This window comes from Ovis aries, chromosome 10 (assembly GCF_016772045.2).
Source record: "Ovis aries strain OAR_USU_Benz2616 breed Rambouillet chromosome 10, ARS-UI_Ramb_v3.0, whole genome shotgun sequence".
In the NCBI taxonomy this organism is placed as follows: domain Eukaryota; kingdom Metazoa; phylum Chordata; class Mammalia; order Artiodactyla; family Bovidae; genus Ovis; species Ovis aries.
This window is the reverse complement of record NC_056063.1, coordinates 68183664-68203168: the sequence shown is the minus strand read 5'-3', so window position 1 is coordinate 68203168 and position 19505 is coordinate 68183664. Positions and strand designations below refer to the sequence as shown.

The following is a 19505-nucleotide window of genomic DNA, read 5'->3' as shown; positions in this document are numbered from 1 at the left end:
ATTATTTGGATTAATAAAGTATCAGTACTAGGGACATTGTGAAAATGGGGCAAAACTTTTTAAAATCAAGTGTGCAACAATGAGGAAGTTAGTTGATAGAAATTGTTAATATAATTAGATTTTATTCTTTGAAGTTAGTTGATAGAAGTTGTTAATATAATTGGATTTTATTCTTTGAGCTCTCAGATCCATGCCTGGTAGTGGGGAAAAATATAATGACGCATGTGAAAAAATTGTATACTATTTCAGGATATGTAAAGGCACCATTACTATTTCTCAAGTGATAAGTTAAAAACCTAGGTGCACTTAAATATTAACAATAATGAATAAATATTTTAGGGTTTGGGGAGTTCCATTAAAAAAACAAATTTTCTCCCAATTACCAAAATTAAACTTACTTACTAAAAAAAGGTTGAGATGACACAGGAAATGCAAACTGTTCTGCCTTTGCAATTTCACTGCCTGCTCTGCCACCTGTTACTAATGCTGATGCCAACTAGCTAAGTTCATGCCAATGCCCAATCCACATCTGAGATTTTTCTTGCAATCATTGCAAGTTTGATAGCATCTGTGAGCTTTTTTAATGTTTGGGCTAAAAAGGGGAATTAACAGTGGACTTGAGCACATAATTCAAGGTACTCATATGTGTATATAATATTGCATTTATGTAAAATTTTCAATAACACCTAAAAATGGTAAGTGGAACATAGATCATCTTGCTCATCTCAGTTTGGCCACCCCGTTTTTATCAACAATACTTAATCTATATTTAGACTTCAAAAACTTTGCAGTTGAAAAGTAGGTTCACATCCCTAACCTGTTCCAGGGCTTCCCTAACCTGTTCCAGGGCCTTCCTGATAGCTCAGTTGGTAAAGAATCTGCCTGCAATGCAGGAGACCCTGGATTAATTCCTGTGTTGGGAAGATCTGCTGGAGAATGGATTGGCTACCCACTCCAGTATTCTTGGGCTTCCCTTGTGGCTCAGCTGGTGAAGAATCTGCCTGCAATGCGAGATACCTGAATTGGATCCCTGGGTTGGATCACTGGGTTGGGAAGATCCCTTGGAGAAGGGAAAGGCTACTCATTCCAGTATTCTGGCCTGGAGAATTCCATGGACTGTATAGTCCATGGGGCTGTAAAGAGTTGGACATGACTGAGTGACTTTCACTCACTCACTCAACTTCTTCCAAACCTGGGTCAGAGGGTAAAGAGGGTAAAGAATCTGCCTGCAGTGCAGAAGACCTGGGTTTGATCCCTGGGTCAAGAAGGCCCCTGGAGAAGGAAATGGTTACACACTTTTGTATTCTTGCCTGGAGAATTCCATGGACTGAAGAGCTTGGCTGGGGTCGCAAAGAGTAGGACATGACTGAGTGACTAACACTTTCACTTTCTTTCAACTGCATTGAGTATCAAGAAAACACTTCCCTATAATATTTGCATCCATGTGGATCATGCTGGTTTACCTCTTTTAGAAGAAATAATTTCATTTTGAAACTTTAAAGCAAAAGGATATCAATTTCAAAACTACACTTAAGCTGGTTAAATTTATTAACTCATGCCATTGAATTAATGACAGTATTAGTTATATGGGTTTCCCTCCTAGCTCAGTCGTAAAGAATCTGCCTGCAGTGCAGGAGACCTGGGTTCAATCCCTGGGTCAGGAAATTTGCTTGGAGAAGGAAATGGCAACCTGCTTCAGGTCCATTTTTTTTCTTGCTTGGAGATTCCCATGGACAGAGAAGCCTGGCAGGCTACAGTCCATGGGGTTGCAAGAGTTGGACATGACTTTTTAGTGACTAAACCACCATTAATTATATAAAATTCAAAGGAATATTATATACATTAAAAAGGAACTCTAGATTTACCAATGGCAGCAAAGCATTAAGATTTTTCTGGTATATATGTTTTCTACATGTATAAAATTTTATAAATAAAACTGTTCAAATTTATTTCTGCTTAGAATCATACATTTTGTTTTAAGGCAGCAGGTAATACTAACTTTGCAAATTCATGATAATATTTCTCTTTTATTAAAAATCTATACTATACAAATAAAATATCAATATTTACCTTGAAAAAACAGTTTAAGTAGTGCAAGAAACTCACTGAAAACATAGAATATATTCTCTTTGAGAAAGAAATTCAACACTCATCTTCTCTACTGGAGAGTCTTACCTGCTGCTGCTAAGTCGCTTTAGTCGTGTCCAACTCTGTGTGACTCCATAGAGGGCAGCCCATCAGGCTCCCCCATCCCTGGGATTCTCCAGGCAAGAACACTGGAGTGGGTTGCCATGTCCTTCTCCAATGCATGAAAGTGAAAAGTGAAAGTGAAGTCGCTCAGTTGTGTCCGACTCTTAGCGACCTCATGGACTGCAGCCCACCGGGCTCCTCCGTCCATGGGATTTTCCAACATCAGGGTAAAAAATCACATTAAATACCAAATATTGATTAGATCATTTGTCAGAAACTTTATGGGTGGAACTAAGGGTAACTTTTGATTTTTTAAGAACTTTAGAAACTCAACATTCAACATCGTACATTTGTTGAACAATTCATTCAAACTTTTTTTTTATGGGAGGAGGTGAAAAAAATGTATGTCTTCATGAGAGAGCTCTGTTTAATCAAGTTCATCAAGTGTTAGTCATAAACATGAGATGTTAATCTTCTTTTTATATTTTATAAACAAGGTAGAAAGGACAGTCTAAACTTCTACATTTATATTTCTACAGAAGTTAAACCCAGTCTTCAGTTCAGACATGACAATTTCAGCTGAAAGCTTTCCTTACAGGTGGATTAGCACTTGCCTATTGTGTTACTACAAAACTGGTTAATAATCTGCTTTTGTTCAGAAATATCAAAACTAAAACTAAAACCCTCATATTGTTGATGAGATGCTGTCTTAGGCATACATAACAGTCTAGAAATCAATATTTACAAGAACCATCTGAATGTTGAAAAAAATAGCTGAAGTTGTAACTAAATGATAGCTAATTCCCATCCAGATTTGAACAAGAATCTGGATGTTTGGCGTCATGTAGGAAAGTTCCAGATGGTTGACAAGAGTTCTCACTTTTCATTTGGATGTTTTTCCCAAGAGCTTCATTCAGTTTTAATGTTCATCCATGGAGACAATTTGTGACAGACACATAACTTTCAGGCATATCCTTATAATCTATTAACAGAACATGAGTCATATTTGGGCATGCCATCCTTCAGGAGATTAAAATAACAGTAGGAATTAAATTATTTGCATATTTGAGTTCTTTGGTAATCATTATTAAACTTGTACCTTACAATGACCTCAAGATAACAGTTAACTCCATTTCAAGTGATATTCAGTGTCTGAAAGATAACGGGTACTCAAAAAATGTTTCATTAATGTATAAAGAAAAATAAAGATAGTTTCAATGGAAAATATCTATAATAGGTAAAATCTACAGATCAAAGTTAAAGGGGGAAATAGAAAATTAATAAGGTGTGTGAAAGAAATTTAAATATTTGAACTGCTAAGTAATATGTGGAGATGTTGTTTAGTCTGATTTGCATCATTTGTCTGTCTGGCGTAGTATATAATCATCGATCTTCTCTATTTGCTTTGTGTTGTGAAGCAGCAGACATGGCATGAAATACAACAATCTGGGGGTATTCCATTTTACCTTCTGGAGTAGTGGCTGACAGCAACTGGATTGGGATCTCTTTTTTTTTAGCACATGACATGAAATGTTAACAGATTATAAATATTGTTTTTCATGGGAATAGAAGTGATTGAAAAGCAGTTCCCTTTTATGTCAAAAGCTATTAAGCTGGGGATGTGTTAATAAACAAGCTACTGTTCTAACAAAATTTAGAGTGCTTGTGTAGAAACGCTAATTTAGGTTACTGAACAGGGGCTAGAATAGGGAAACTGGATTCTAGACAAGACATTAAATATTCTTAAGTATCAGTTTCCTTGTCATCTCTAACACTTACTTAGGAGTACATACACTTATGAATATACAACTTGTGCTGATCAAATGGGTGTGAAAGTTCTTTAAACAAACCCGCCATTCAAAGCATAAGATGTCTGTCATTAATATGGAAGATTGTAGAACTTTCTGCACTAGAGATCTCACCTAATTTCCCTCTAGATTAATATTGTGATGACAAGTAGGGGAACTTTGTAATCCACTGGCCTCTTTCACCTCCATGCAAATAGCCCAAATGTTCTGATATGCAAGCATCAACTTTCCTGAGAATGGCAGCCAATGGTGAGATTGCTGACTGGCAGTTCCAGCCAAAGGCAAACTTGTGGAATGAATCGCAGTAATTGGCTCTTACTGCATGCTTAGCTACCCATCTCACAATTTTATGTTTTGTTAATGAATCATCGACACCTCTTGTTAGCTCCTGAGGTTTGGTGTTGCCCTACTGGCAGCCAAGAATCCCAGATTTCAATTATTTTGGCTGGTAACTCACCACATATGTTTTTGGCATTGTTAACTGAAAAGGAAAAAGAACAAGTTGTGCAATTAAACCAACACTGTAGAAAGGGGTAGGGTACGATTTTTTATTATGACCAACAAAATCACAGATTTTCTTGTCAGTGGGACATACCACAGGTAAGTTGCTATTTAAAGACATTTAATCAATACAGATTCTAAAAATTTGTATTTTTTTTTAAGAAGAGAAAGTAGTTTCACATTTTTGTTTTTGAAAACAAAAATGTGAAATATAGTAATCCAATCCTTGGAGACTCAAGAATGAATTCAAAAATAATATGCCTCTGGTGTTTGCTAGCAGCAAGGAGAAAACTTGTAAAATAATACAACTGATAAATATTAACTAAGACTGTTATGTGTTGGAATCTTTAGGTTTGCTAGCCAAGAAAATGACATGTTCAAATATGCTCATCTTTATTAACAGTGGTTAATTAAAAAACAATGACACTAGTAAAATATAAAACTTTGTTTCTGAAAAAAGATTGAGTTGTCATAGTAACACCCACCAAGTCACCTGAATCATTAAAGCAGGAATCAACATGGACTCCTTCCCTCTTCCTCACCCCAAACCACACACAGTCTACTGTAAGTTCATTCATATTTGCTTCTTTAATAGTTCTCACATCTGTTTCTCCTCTTCACCATATCTTTTCTGATGAATTCACACGCTCATCTTCTGCTTATAGGGCCCCCACAATCATCTGTGACCTAATCTTCTGGTTTGTCCTTCATACCCCATCCTTCTTTGAAAACTATTTCCATACAGTTTTCCTATTGTCTCAGTGATTGGATGCTTGTCTCCACATCCTTCCATGGCTTTAGCCAACCATTTTTTTCAGCATTATCATTTAATGCTCCCTCTCCATCTCTTTCTATTCAACCTTGACCTTTTTCACCTCTCCATGTAACTTTCTGTGTACCAGTCCAGTAGAAGCATTTGCAACTTCCTCTTGCATGCCATGCTCTTTTTGTGGTTCAGGCTAATCTTCTGTGGTGGAATTATTCTTCCAATTCTATTTACTTGGTGAACATGAACTCTAAGGTGGTCATCTCTCCTAGACCACATTTCTTGGTCCCCTACTCCTCAAGGGAAGAACCAGCCGTATTCCTCTGTCATGTGTTTTGTTGTGTTTTGAAATCAGTTTTTGAACCTGTTTTAGTTTCTGTTTTATAGTTTCATTAAGAATATATTCATTGGCTATTTATCATGTGGAGTACACTGTTTTTATAGTCCTGGCATTGAGTACAGTCCTTGGCATGCAGTAGGTACTAGAGGAGTGTAACATTTGAACTGAGGAGGGAATGGTGACATGGGTCACAAAAGAGATTTGTGACACGTGGAGAAAATGTTCTATGCAGAGAAAGGGCTTTGTACTGGAAGCTTGGCTGGGAATTTCAGGGTATAGGGGAATTCTGTCTGGATATATGGGCTTCCCTGGTGGCTCAGATGGTAAAGAATCTGCCTGCAAAGCGGGAGACCTGGGTTCGATCTCTGGGTGGTGGAAGATCCCTTGGAGGAGGGGATGGCAACCCACTTCAGTATTCTTGCCTGGAAAATCCCTATGGACAGAGGAGCCTGGTGGGCTACAGCCAATACAGTCTCAAAGAGTCGGGCATGACTGAGCGACTAAGTACAGTACAGGGATCCGAGGCTGAGCGGTATGATTATTTGAGTTAGGCAGAAGCCAAGCCATGGAAGAATTTATGTTGGAAATTTGCTTCTGTAGGTTATGAAGAGAATTTTCCAAGTATGTGAGTGCTATGACATGAAACCTTTTGGAAATATCAGTATGGTGGATGTATTTTGGGTGAGCATACTGGAGAAAGACATGGAGAAACAGAATGATACAGAGATAAAAGGTAAAATAAGAAATAGATTGATCAGTTAGTAGCTCATTGCAGGATTCTGGATGAGAGAGAACCATGTCAAAGTAGGGTAATGGCAGTTGAAATGGAAAAAAGGGGGTAATTAAAAAAGACTTAGATAGTCAAGAATTCATGCCCAACTCTATGTTTCATTATGCTAATTGGAGCATAGAGGAACCTAAAATGACTCTCAGGTTTCTAGCTTAGACCACTGGGTAGAGGAGGCCCTTTATTTAAGACCGGAAATAGTGGAAGAATGGCAGATTTGGGGAAGGATTTGCATTATGTTTGAAGAATGTAAACTTGTAGATGTTTATGGGCCCACCAGTTGGACATGGAGAAGGCAATGGCACCCCACTCCAGTACTCTTGCCTGGTGAACCCCATGGATGGAGGAGCCTGGTGGGTTGTAGTCCATGGGGTCACTAGGAGTTGGACACTACTGAGCAACTTCACTTTCACTTTTCACTTTCATGCATTGGAGAAGGAAATGGCAACCTACTCCAGTGTTCTTGCCTGGAGAATCACAGGGAAGGGGGAGCCTCATGGGTTGCAGTCCATGGGGTCACTAGGAGTTGGACACTACTGAGCAACTTCACTTTCACTTTTCACTTTCATGCATTGGAGAAGGAAATGGCAATCCACTCCAGTGTTCTTGCCTGGAGAATCACAGGGATGGGGGAGCCTGGTGGGCTGCCGTCTATGGGGTCACACAGAGTCAGATACGACTGAAGTTACTTAGCAGTAGCAGCAGTTGGACATATCTTGTGGGCAATCAAGTATTATTGGTCAGAGATCATAAAAGAGGTCTGAGCAGAAACAAAAGAGACTTGGAGGTCATCACAGTCTATAGATTGAACTGATATGTATAAGAGAAACTGCCTATGCATTGCTAAAAATATGAGAGGTGAGTTGAAAGAAATGTGGAGAATGTATTTAGAGTCAAAGAACTAAAAGAACAAGACAGACTGAGAAATTCATACGCCCCAGTGTTTAGAAATCCAGATATTATTGGTTTGAATAAACCAAGTTAAGAAATATTTTAAAATAAAGGTGTGGTCTATAGTGCCAAAGAATGCAGAGAAATAAACTAAGAAAAGAAAAATGTGAAAGCCAATTAGATTTTAACCATCAGACACCCTGAGATTTTAGAGGGCACTTTCAAGGGAGTGGTTGTGATATGGCTCCTATGCAATGGGTAGAAGTTCAAGTGGATGTCAGCTACTAGGACATGTGGTAAAATGTTTATTTTCTAAAAATATTGATGTAAATAAAAGGAGAATTGGGGTGACATCTTGGATAAATTGGCCAATTTAAGGGAGGTATAAACAAGGTCAAGTGAAATTTTCTTCTCTCAACCTCAACCTTTGGTCCTTTGCTCTAGTTTTTAATTGCTCCTTCCCTCTCTAATTTTCTGCTCTCTATTCCTAAAGATATGACATATTATTTTCATCTCCAGTTTATTCTTTTCTCTATTAGCTCATCTTTCAGAGATTTTCCAAATCCGTAGCTTTTTTCTATATTAAGTTCATTAAAAAATATTTTATTTCAAATTCTAGTTATTGATCCTAGGCTGCTTCTATTCTATAGCTTGAACATTTCCTCCTGGATAAGATTTTGGAAATGTGAAGTTAGCATTTATAAAGTAGAACTCTCCCAAATATATTTGACCCATTGTTTTTATTTCCTGTTTTCAAGGTAATCATCCCACCATTTGTGTTAAGTCACCAGGTTCTATCTGAGCTTTGCAATGTCTTTTCTGTTGGTCCCATTTTATTTTTTTTCTCTTTCTATTGTCACTATCCTCATTAGTTTCTTATTATCCTTGCTGGGATACTGACAACAATCTAAAAAAAATTATCTGAAAGGTTTGATGGTCTCTAATGCATTATTTTGATTATATCTGTTCATTAATAGAGAATCATGAATGTAGACTGTACACAATACTGGACATGTTAAGATTGGCTTTCCAAAAAGTTAATTACCAATGATGGGAAAGAATTTCATAAGTAACTTACTTGAGAAAGACTTACTGTGTGTGGGCAGAGAATTAGGCCTTGGGAGATCAATAACTCACGCATTAAATAAGCATCTATTTTTTAAAAAATTGACTTAGTTAACAGGATCATTTACCTGTGATCACATTACTATGTACAGAGAATAATGAAGAATTCACTTTTACTGGTACCCAGATACATCCTATTTGGTTCAGTTCAGTTCAGTTCAGTTCAGTCGCTCAATCGTGTCTGACTCTTTGTGACCCCATGAATTGCAGCACGCCAGGCCTCCCTGTCCATCACCAACTCCCGGAGTTCACTCAGGCTCGCGTCCATCAAGTCCATGATGCCATCCAGCCATCTCATCCTCTGTCATCCTCTTCTCCTCCTGCCCCCAATCCGTCCCAGCATCAGAGTCTTTTCCAATGAGTCAACTCTTTGCATGAGGTGGCTGAAGTATTGGAGTTTCAGCTTTAGCATTAGTCCTTCCAAAGATCTTCTTTAGAATGATCTTCTTTAGAATGGACTGGTTGGATCTCCTTGCAGTCCAAGGGACTCTCAAGAGTCTTCTCCAACACCACAGTTCAAAAGCATCAGTTCTTCAGTGCTCAGCTTTCTTCACAGTCCAACTCTCACATCCATATATGACCACAGGAAAAACCATAGCCTTGACTAGACGGACCTACTTGGTTCAGTTCAGTTCAGTCGATCAGTCATGTCCAGCTCTTTGCAACCCCATGAATCGCAGCATGCCAGGCCTCCCTGTCCATCACCAACTCCCAGAGTTCACTCAGACTCACGTACATCGAGTCAGTGATACCATCCAGCCATCTCATCCTCTGTTGTCCCCTTCTTCTCCTGCCCCCAATCCCTCCCAGCATCAGAGTGTTTTCCAATGAGTCAACTCTTTGCATGAGGTGGCCAAAGTACTGGAGCTTCAGCTTAAGCATCATTCCCTCCAAAGAAATCCCAGGGTTGATCTCCTTTAGAATGGACTGGTTGGATCTCCTTGCAGTCCAGGGCACTCTCAAGAGTCTTCTCCAACACCACAGTTCAAAAGCATCAATTCTTCAGCACTCAGCTTTCTTCACAGTCCAACTCTCACATCCATACATGACCACAGGAAAAACCATAGCCTTGACTAGATGGACCTTAGTTGGCAAAGTAATGTCTCTGCTTTTTAATATGCTATCTAGGTTCGTCATAACTTTTCTTCCAAGGAGTAAGTGTCTTTTAATTTCATGGCTGCAGTCACCATATGCAGTGATTTTGGAGCCCCCCAAAATAAAGTCTGACACTGTTTCCACTGTTTCCCCATCTATTTCCCATAAAGTGATGGGACCAGATGCCATGATCTTCGTTTTCTGAATGTTGACCTTTAAGCCAACTTTTTCACTCTCCTCTTTCACTTTCTTCAAGAGGGTTTTGAGTTCCTCTTCACTTACTGCCATAATGGTGGTGCCATCTGTATATCTGAGGTGATTGATATTTCTCCCGGCAATCTTGATTCCAGCTTGAGCTTCTTCCAGTCCAGCGTTTCTCATGATGCACTCTGCATATAAGTTCAATAAGCAGGGTGACAATATACAGCCTTGACGTACTCCTTTTCCTATTTGGAACCAGTCTGTTGTTCCATGTCCAGTTCTAACTGTTGCTTCCTGACCTGCATATAGGTTTCTCAAGATGTGGTAAGGTGGTCTGGGATTCCCATCTCTTTCAGAATTTTCCACAGTTTATTGTGATCCACACAGTCAAAGGCTTTGGCATAGTCAATAAAGCAGAAATAGATGTTTTTCTGGAACTCACCTCCTTGGTTAGGTCATCCTAAACTGTCAGACTATCCTTGGTGTCAAAAAAAGGAAGAGGGAGTTTATTAAGGCTTGTGACTGTGAGTGTCTGTGTGTCTGGCTCTTCTTCCATTTAAATTCCTATTCGTGATCCCTAAGTCACAGTGCAGAGAATTAGCTTCAGAAATATCTGGACAAACAAGCCCATATCTAGTTGTCAGCCACTTCTCCATTCCTACTACTTCCTTTGAATTTGAAATGCAACGTGGGCTCTTTCCTGTGTCTCCATCCTGAAGGCCTTTAGACATGAACTGCATTGTTGCTCTTTCCTGGATCTATAGCCTGAAGGGCTTTGACTTGACATCCAGGACCGTCTGTCCCTTCTCTGGGTCTCCAGCCTGTTGGCCTACCCTGTAGATTCTTGATTTGCCAGCCTTCTTAATCATTTGTGCAAATTTCCTAGAATAATTTATTGAAATAAATTTCTTAAAATCTATCATCTACCTATCTTTCACTATCATCTATCAATCCTTGGCCTTCGTTTTCTCTGGAGGACCCTGAACTAAAACACTAAGCAAGAAATATTGTCTCTTGCCAGATAACGTGTACAGGGGACCCCATTTTTGTCATCTAATTTGTTTAAAGACATAGGTCACAAGCTCGAGTATGGAAGTCAAGAAATGGTTCTGCTGATATTTGCAACAGTTATTCTTTGGTCTTGCCTTTTCCAGTTCATCTTGCACATTGCAGCCAAATGGGCTTTTTAAAAGCACAAATATGATATTACCTTCTCCTGTAAGATTATTTAATAACTCATCATAACCTTACAAAAATCCAAACCCATGTGTGTGGTGCACCTGGCCTTTTGTAATCAGGCCACTGTGTCTCTCTGGCCTCTCCACTTATCCACCTCCCTCATGATCCAGCCGTGGGGAACCACCTGTGGCATTCCACCTATTCGAAGCCTTCTTTCTCCTGTAAATCTTTAATCTTCAAGCTGTTGATTCTGCTTAGAATACTTGCCCTTCATTTGTCTGTCTGTCAAGCACCTACTTGGACTTTCCCGGTGGCTCAGTGGTAAAGAATCTGCCTGCAGTGCAGGAGCCAGAGGAGACATAGGTTTGACCCCTGGGTCGAGTAGATCTCCTGAAAAAGGGCATGGCAACTGACTCCAGTATTCTTGCCTGGAGAATCCCAAAGACAGAGGAGCCTGTGGGCTACAGTCCATAGGGTTGCAAACAGTTGAATGCAACTGCAACTGAAGTGACTTAGCACGCACACACCTACTCATCTTTCAGTTCTTACCATGACATCATTTCCTACCTGCTTTGGCCAGTGTTGACTATTTTCTATTCTGTGCCCTCATAGAGCTGTTTTAGGCAGTTCATGATATCTCAAGTTCTCTCTGCCATCTATCTTTCCACATTCAAGGCTACACCCTATAGTGTAGCCATTCCAGGTTGTCACCCTAGAAGTGACAACCAATGCTTGTTACTGCAGCCTCAGGACTCCACATGGACAGTGGTCACAGGGCTATTTATGAAAAGTTGTATGCTTGTCTAGTCAACGGGAGCAATCTATATACCACTGAATCAGGCAATGATTTTAACAAAGGCACTCCGTATGTGAGAAAGTCTCTATGTATTTAAGAACAAAGATTGGGCTTCCCAAGTGGCACTAGTGGGAAAGAATCTGCCTGCCAAAGCAGGAGACACAGTTTGATTGCTGGGTCAGCAAGAAATCCTGGAGGCGGAAATGGCAACCCACTCCAGTATTCTTGCCTAGAAAATCCCATGGACAGAGGAGCCTGGCTGGCTACAGTCCATGGGGTTGCAAAGAGTCAGATACATCTAAGCACACAAACATGGTGAAATGGCAAAAGAAAATGTTTTCAGCTTGCATGGAGAAAATTTGGTCATATTAAAGAAGGGGTCAGGTGTATCAGTAATAGCAGAGATCAGGGTAAATTGCAAGTATCATCACAGGAGACTCCAGACTTAAGATCCCTTTATGATTCTTGTTAAGGAAATGAGTTACAAGTTTGGAGTCATCTGTATATTATTCATTCAGAGTCTTTGTAAGACTTCCTTTCATAAAAAAAAAAAAAATCTCTTTTTCTCTAAGAGATTGAAGACTCTATTAAAGAAAGGGAACATTGCCTGAAAAGAAGAAAACAAGAAATATTGGGTTGGTCAAAAAAAAAAAAAAAGGCATTGGGATTTTCCATAAGATCTTCTAGAAAAACTCAAAGGAACTCTTTGGCCAACCCAATATCTGTTGAGTAAATGAAGGAGAGGATGTAAACAGATAATAAAAGCTTAACTAATCAGCTTTCGGTTGATTGTGGTAGTAACTGAAAATTAGTCATTTCAATTAGTAATTGAAAATTGAAACTCAATAATCTGTGCAGTGTAGATAATTGAAAGGGTTGACTTTTCCCTGTTTCTATGTATCTTCTCCTATTGTCCTTCCGGCACAGGAGGCACTTTTATGTTATCTGGTTTGACCTTGACAACCAATACAAGAGGTAAATGTTATCTTCATTTTATAGATAAGAAAAGTCAGGCTCCAAGGAGACAAATGATTGTTCAAAGTCTCACATCTCATAACAGCAGAGCTCCGCATCTCATATGCTCTTTCCAGCCTGTATTTAAAGACTGGCCACGCCTGTATAAAGCCCTTCACTCAAGTTAAACTGATCCACTTAGCACCCCTTAATGCTTCTGCCCTTTAGTTCTTTGTATTCATGATTCTTTACTTCCCTCTGTCATATCTTTTCTCTTTCATCCTTTAGCACTTTAGTAAAATCCCTTTTATGAAAACGGCTTAGCTTTAGTCCAGGGTTTCTCAACCTTAGCACTGCTGACATTTTGGCCAGAGAATTCTTTTTTTGTGGGGAACAATCCTGTGCATCATAGGATGTTTAGCAGCATCCCTGGCGTCTAGCCATGAGACACCAGTAGCGCTCCCCCGCCCAACTGTGACAGCCAAAAATACTGCCAAGCCTGCCTTGCTCAGCATCTTCAGGGGAGCCAACTACTCTCAGCTGAGAATTTTGTTCTCATACATCCCCGCTTGTAAGTCTTTGCAAATCTTTTCGAGGTCTCTGCAAAAACCACAGTCCTTTACTGGTAATCTCTGTATTTAAACACTCACTTCCTTAAGACCTCCCTTTCTTGGTTTTCTTTATATTTTCACTGTTGTGTTGCTATTTAACTTTTCACGTGTAGAACTGTCTTTCCAACTTTCCTGAAGTTTTTTTCAAGTTGAAATGTAGCCCTTTCTGAATCTCAATAAGCCTTTGTGTTTTGCACAGAACACCAATTTGATAATCTGATTATTTTGTGGCATGGAAATTTGAATTAACTAATGATGTGAAATTATTTGACACACCTAATGACTAATGATGCCCAGCAGCAGCTCAAGTCCCAGTTGTCAAGTCACCTGGGAGGAAATTGACAAATGCCAACTACTGTTTAGTTTCCATTCGTGTGCTAAGTTAATTCCTTGAACAATAACAACAAAAAAAAATTGGATTTCTGCATAGTTTCTCTATTATATTGTAAAAGGCAAAAGATTTTTTAAAAATGAGGTGAAATGATTAAATCATGAGATCATGTTTATACTTTCATGCAAGAGCACAGTCACTGTTTGCTGGAGAAAAGAAGACTTTTTAAAAGCTGCAATTTTTTAACCTTACTGGAGAACACATGAACATTTCTGCTTTTCCACAGGTGTGAAAAACAAGCAGATTCTAACTTCTTTCAGGTGCCTGGGCACATGGCCCATTTTAGAAATCTTAGCTTTAGGTTGTACTTATGATTTCACCATCTCATATAGCCACTTTGTTTTGTTAATGTGGTGAATAGTCCTTCAGGACAAGAATAGAAGACTTCTATGAAATCTGTTTTTATTAAAAATATACAGAACAGAAAATTTGTCATCCAAATCATTTCAAGTGTACCACTCAGTTCTGCAAAGTATCTTCACAGTATTGTACAATCAATCTCCAATCATTTTTCACCTGGCAAAACTGAAACCCTACAGTGAGCAAACAATTTCCTTCTTCCTTTATTCAACCCCTCCCAACCACCATCCTACTTTGTCTCTCTATGGATTTGGCTACTCCAGATACATCACATAAGGGGGATCATACCTTATCTGTCCTTCTGTGACTAGATTATTTCACTTGACATAATATCCACACAGTTCATCCATGTTGCAGAATATGTCAGAATTTCCTTCCTCTTTAAGGCTGCATTATATTCCATTGCATATATAGACCACATTTTGTTTATCCATCCATCTATTGATGGACACTTGAGCTGCTTCCATCTTTTAGCTATTGTGAAAAATGCTGATATAAACAATGTATACATATCTCTCGGAGACTGCTTTCATTCATTTTGGGGCATAAACCAGAAGTGGAATTGTTGTATCATATGGTAGTTCTGTTTTTAATTTGTTAAGGAACTATCATACTGATTTCTACAGAGACTGCATCAGTTTACGTTCCTACCAAGAGTGAGCAAGAATTCTAGATTCACCACATCCTTGCTGACACTTGTTATTTTTTTGGTTGTTTGTTTTTGGACAATAGCCATCAATGAGCAGTATCTCACTGTTGTTTTGATTTGCATCTCCTTAAGGATGTGTGATGATTTGAACAACAGATGATTTGAGCAACTTTTCTTGTGCTTGTTGGTCATTTTTGTACATCTGTTTTGGGGAAACGTCTCTTCAAGCCTCTTGACCACTTTTTAACTGAGTTGTTTGTTTTCTGTTTAGTTCTGGTCATTCTTTACATATTCTGCAGAGTAACCATTTATCAGATTATATAATTTGCAAATATTCTCTCCCATTCCATAGGTTGCCTTTTTACTCTGTCCATTGTGTTCTTTGATGCATAGAACTTTTTAATTTTGATGGAGTCTGATTTATCTCTTTTTTATTTTTTTGACATCTTATTCTTCAATAAAATCAGGGGCCTCCAGGGGTATAATCTGGAAGCAGAACTGTGCTAAACACTATTGCTGATGGACTGCAAGCCAGTGGAGCCCTTGGTGAAACCAGCCTAAATAATACATAATACAGTATAATCTCTCTGTTCTGATTCATACAAAAATTACAAAATATTCCCTGCCCCAAATCCTTACATTATGAAAATGAAATAAAACCCTAGAATGAGGTGGTTTTACAGATGTATTAGCCTGGAACACACAGTAAAGCTGCCTTCTGGACATGGCAGCCTCCAGCCAGCAGCTCCAGGCCAAGGTGGTGGTGCAGGTCCGGGGACAGGGGTCTCTCCTGGGACAGGACGCCAGGCCCCCTGGAGCCCCCGGCCCTGCTCCCTGGCGCAGGCGCATCCCAGGCTGGGAGCCGCAGAACTCAGTAGCCCCGACGTCTCCGCTCTGTCGTGGGCGGTACTGTTTCAGGCTTGACGTCCTTCTGCGTGTCTGCCTTCTGGGCTCCACCGACGCACTTCAGGGGTCTCAGCAGTGGCACCTTCGGGCGAACACTGACTGCAGTGCCTGGCTGGAGTACGAGGATAGCTTGGCTGCTCCCGACAGCTGGCGCCTGGGCAGCTCCATCAGGTAGCCAGGTCCCTGTCTCCGGGGCTGGTCCTCCTCAGGCCTCGGGGGTGCTGTTTCTGCTTCCGGCCCTCCTGTGCCGTCTGCCAGGTGTTGCTGAGTAGTTCTGGTGCCATGGGGGCGCTTGGAGAAGACAGCGGGGGGGCTTTCGCCTGTCCCTGGCTAGAGCTTGCTTCTCAGCAGCCCTCTGCTCCTGGAAGGTGGGGTGCTGCAGACCTGGTGGGCAGTGATTCTCTCGTCAGGCTCAGAGGCCACCACTTCCGTGCAGGAGCGAGAGCCATTGCGGGGACAGGTTGGTTGTCAGTAGAGGTATCCCTAATCCCTTTTTAAAAGGAAAATCAAAACTCATAGCTCTGGACTGTTTGAACTTGGCGAGGGTCTTCTCCGCAGGCGTGCCCATGACGTCGTGGATCCTTGAGATCTGGACCAGCTCGTTGGCTCTGGGGAAGAGAGGCTGCAGGCTGGCCATCTTGTAGAGCTCGCAGCCCGCGGTCCACAGGTCCATCGTGTAGCTGTAGAAGCCATGGGTGAGCAGACACTCAGGGGCCCGGTACCGGCAGGTGGAGAGGTGCTCCATGTAAGGCTGCTTAGAGTAGACGCTCCGGCATGACCTGAGGTCCCCTAATTTCAGGACATCCTGCTTTATTAATATATCTTCTGGTTTTACATCTCTGGGAAATATTCCATTTCTGGGCATGTGATCCAGAGACTTACACAGCTGGTACCTATAGTGCATTTTTTTTTTTCCTGATAATCAGTGTCTTCTCCCTCACAAATATTCATGTCCATAAGTTCACATGTTAGTGCAAGAGAAAAAGATTTTCTGTCAAAAACCGCTTTGTGCAGTCCGAGAATGTTTGGGTGTGGATTCAGGCGTCTCGGTGCTTGTATCCCTCGCAGATTGTTCACTTGCTCAGTGCTTTCAAAATGCTGTTTCACTTGTTTACATGCATGGTAGTTCCCATCTCTCAGGTTCTGCATCTTAGTAACTTCAGAAAACATTCCCTCTTGTATTTTGTCAATTGCTTTATAGTTCTGCATCCTGGATGCAGAAGCCGGCGACAACTCCTTGCCGGTACTGGTTGGAGAAGAAAGGGATAGAAAGTGGAGGCCCTGGCTTCCACTCCATAGAGGCAGGATCCCAAACAAGGACCTTCGCGGTGGTCCCTAGATGGAGAGCATTAGGATCCGGCCGCCATGTGTATCCCTATCACCTTGGCCTGATTTATCTCTTTATACTTTTATTGCCTACATTTTTGGTGTCAGATCCAACATATTACTTAAATCCAATGTCATGAAGGACTTAGGTCAAATTTATCTTCCTCACAGAATCTAGAGCTCATGAATTACTTCCATTTTTGTTGACTGAATGTTTTAAATGCTAAGTACCAACCAAATCTTCATAGGGGCCTAGAGGAGCTATCCCACATTGAAGATCAGGAAGGGCAACTTCAGTATTCTTGCCTTGAGAACCCCATGAACAGTATGAATGAAAAGGCAAAATGATAGGATACCAAAAGAGGAACTCCCCAGCTCAGTAGGTGCCCAATATGCTACTGGAGATCAGTGGAGAAATAACTCCAGAAAGAATGAAGGGATGGAGCCAAAGCAAAAACAATACCCAGTTGTGGATGGGAATGGTGATAGAAGCAAGATCTGATGTTGTAAAGAGCAATATTGCATAGGAACCTGGAATGTCAGGTCCATGAATCAAGGCAAATTGGAAGTGGTCAAACAAGAGATGGCAAGGGTGAACGTCAACGTTCTAGGAATCAGCGAACTAAAAAGGACTGGAATGGGTGAATTTAACTCAGATGACCGTTATATCTACTAATGTGGGCATGAATCCCTCAGAAGAAATGGAGTAGTCATCATGGTCAACAAAAGAGTCCGAAATGCAACACTTGGATGCAATCTCAAAAATGACAGAATGATCTCCGTTCATCTCCAAGGCAAACCATTCAATATCACAGTTATCCAAATCTATGCCCCAACCAGTAACGCTGAAGAAGCTGAAGTTGAACAGTTTTATGAAGCCCTACAAGACCTTTTAGAACTAACACCTAAAAAGGATGTCCTTTTCATTATAGGGGACTGGAAGGCAAAAGTAGGAAGTCAAGAAACACCTGGAGTAACAGGCAAATTTGGCCTTGGAATGCAGAATGAAGCAGGGCAAAGACTAATAGAGTTTTGCTAAGAAAATGCACTGGTCATAGCAAACACCCTCTTCCAACAATACAAGAGAAGACTCTACACATGGACATCACCAGATGGTCAACACTGAAATCAGATTGATTATATTCTTGCAGCCAAAGATGGAGAAGCTCTATACAGTCATCAAAAACAAGACCAGGAGCTGACTGTGGCTCAGATCATAAACTCCTTATTACCAAATTCAGACTCAAATTGAAGAAAGTAGGGAAAACCACTAGACCATTCAGGTATGACCTAAATCTAATCCCTTATGATTACACAGTGGAAGTGAGAAATAGATTTAAGGGCTTAGATCTGATAGATAGAGTGCCTGATGAACTATGGAATGAGGTTCATGACATTGTACAGGAGACAGGGATCAAGACCATCCCCATGGAAAAGAAATGCAAAAAAGCAAAATGGCTGTCCGGGGAGGCCTTACAAATAGCTGTGAAAAGAAGAGAGGCAAAAAGCAAAGGAGAAAAGGAAAGATATAAGCATCTGAATGCAGAGTTCCAGAGAATAGCAAGAAGAGATAAGAAAGCCTTCTTCAGCGATCAATGCAAAGAACTAGAGGAAAAGGACAGAATGGGAAAGAATAGAGATCTCTTCAAGAAAATTAGAGATACCAAGGGAACATTTCATGCAAAGATGGGCTCGATAAAGGACAGAAATGGTATGGACCTAACAGAAGCAGAAGATATTAAGAAGAGGTGGCAAGAATACATGGAAGAACTGTACAAAAAAGATCTTCACGACCCAGATTATCATGATGATGTGATCACTAATCTAGAGCCAGACATCTTGGAATGTGAAGTCAAGCGGGCCTTAGAAACTATCACTACGAACAAAGCTAGTGGAGGTGATGGAATTCCAGTTGAGCTGTTTCAAATTCTGAAAGATGATGGTGTGAAAGTGCTGCACTCAATATGCCAGTAAATTTGGAAAACTGAGCAGTGGCCACAGGACTGGAAAAGGTCAGTTTTCGTTCCAATTCCAAGGAAAGGCAATGCCAAAGAATGCTCAAACTACTGCACAAATGCACTCATCTCACATGCTAGTAAAGTCATGCTCAAAATTCTCCAAGCCAGGCTTCAGCAATACATGAACCGTGAACTCCCTGATGGTCAAGCTGGTTTTAGAAAAATCAGAGGAACCAGAGACCAAATTGCCAACATCTGCTGGATCATGGAAAAAGCAAGAGAGTTCCAGAAAAATATCTATTTTTGCTTTATTGACTATGCCAAAGCCTTTGACTGTGTGGATCACAATAAACTGTGGAAAATTCTGAAAGAGATGGGAATACAGACCACCTGACCTGCCTCTTGAGAAAGCTGTAGGCAGGTCAGGAAGCAACAGTTAGAACTGGACATGGAACAACAGACTGGTTCCCAACAGGAAAAGGAGTATGTCAAGGCTGTGTATTGTCACCCTGCTTATTGAACTTATATGCAGAGTACATCATGAGAAATGCTGGACTGGAAGAAACACAAGCTGGAATCAAGATTGCCGGGAGAAATATCAATAATCTCAGATATTGAGATGGCACCACCCTTAAGGCAGAAAGTGAAGAGGAACTAAAAAGCCTCTTGAT

General features: G+C 40.5%; 1 pseudogene; it reads right to left on the bottom strand.

Moving 5' to 3' along the window:
• Window positions 1–15515: 15515 nt before the first annotated feature.
• LOC101105762 (MAPK/MAK/MRK overlapping kinase-like) lies at window positions 15516–16759 on the bottom strand (annotated as a pseudogene).
• Between the last annotated feature and the right edge of the window lie 2746 nt (window positions 16760–19505).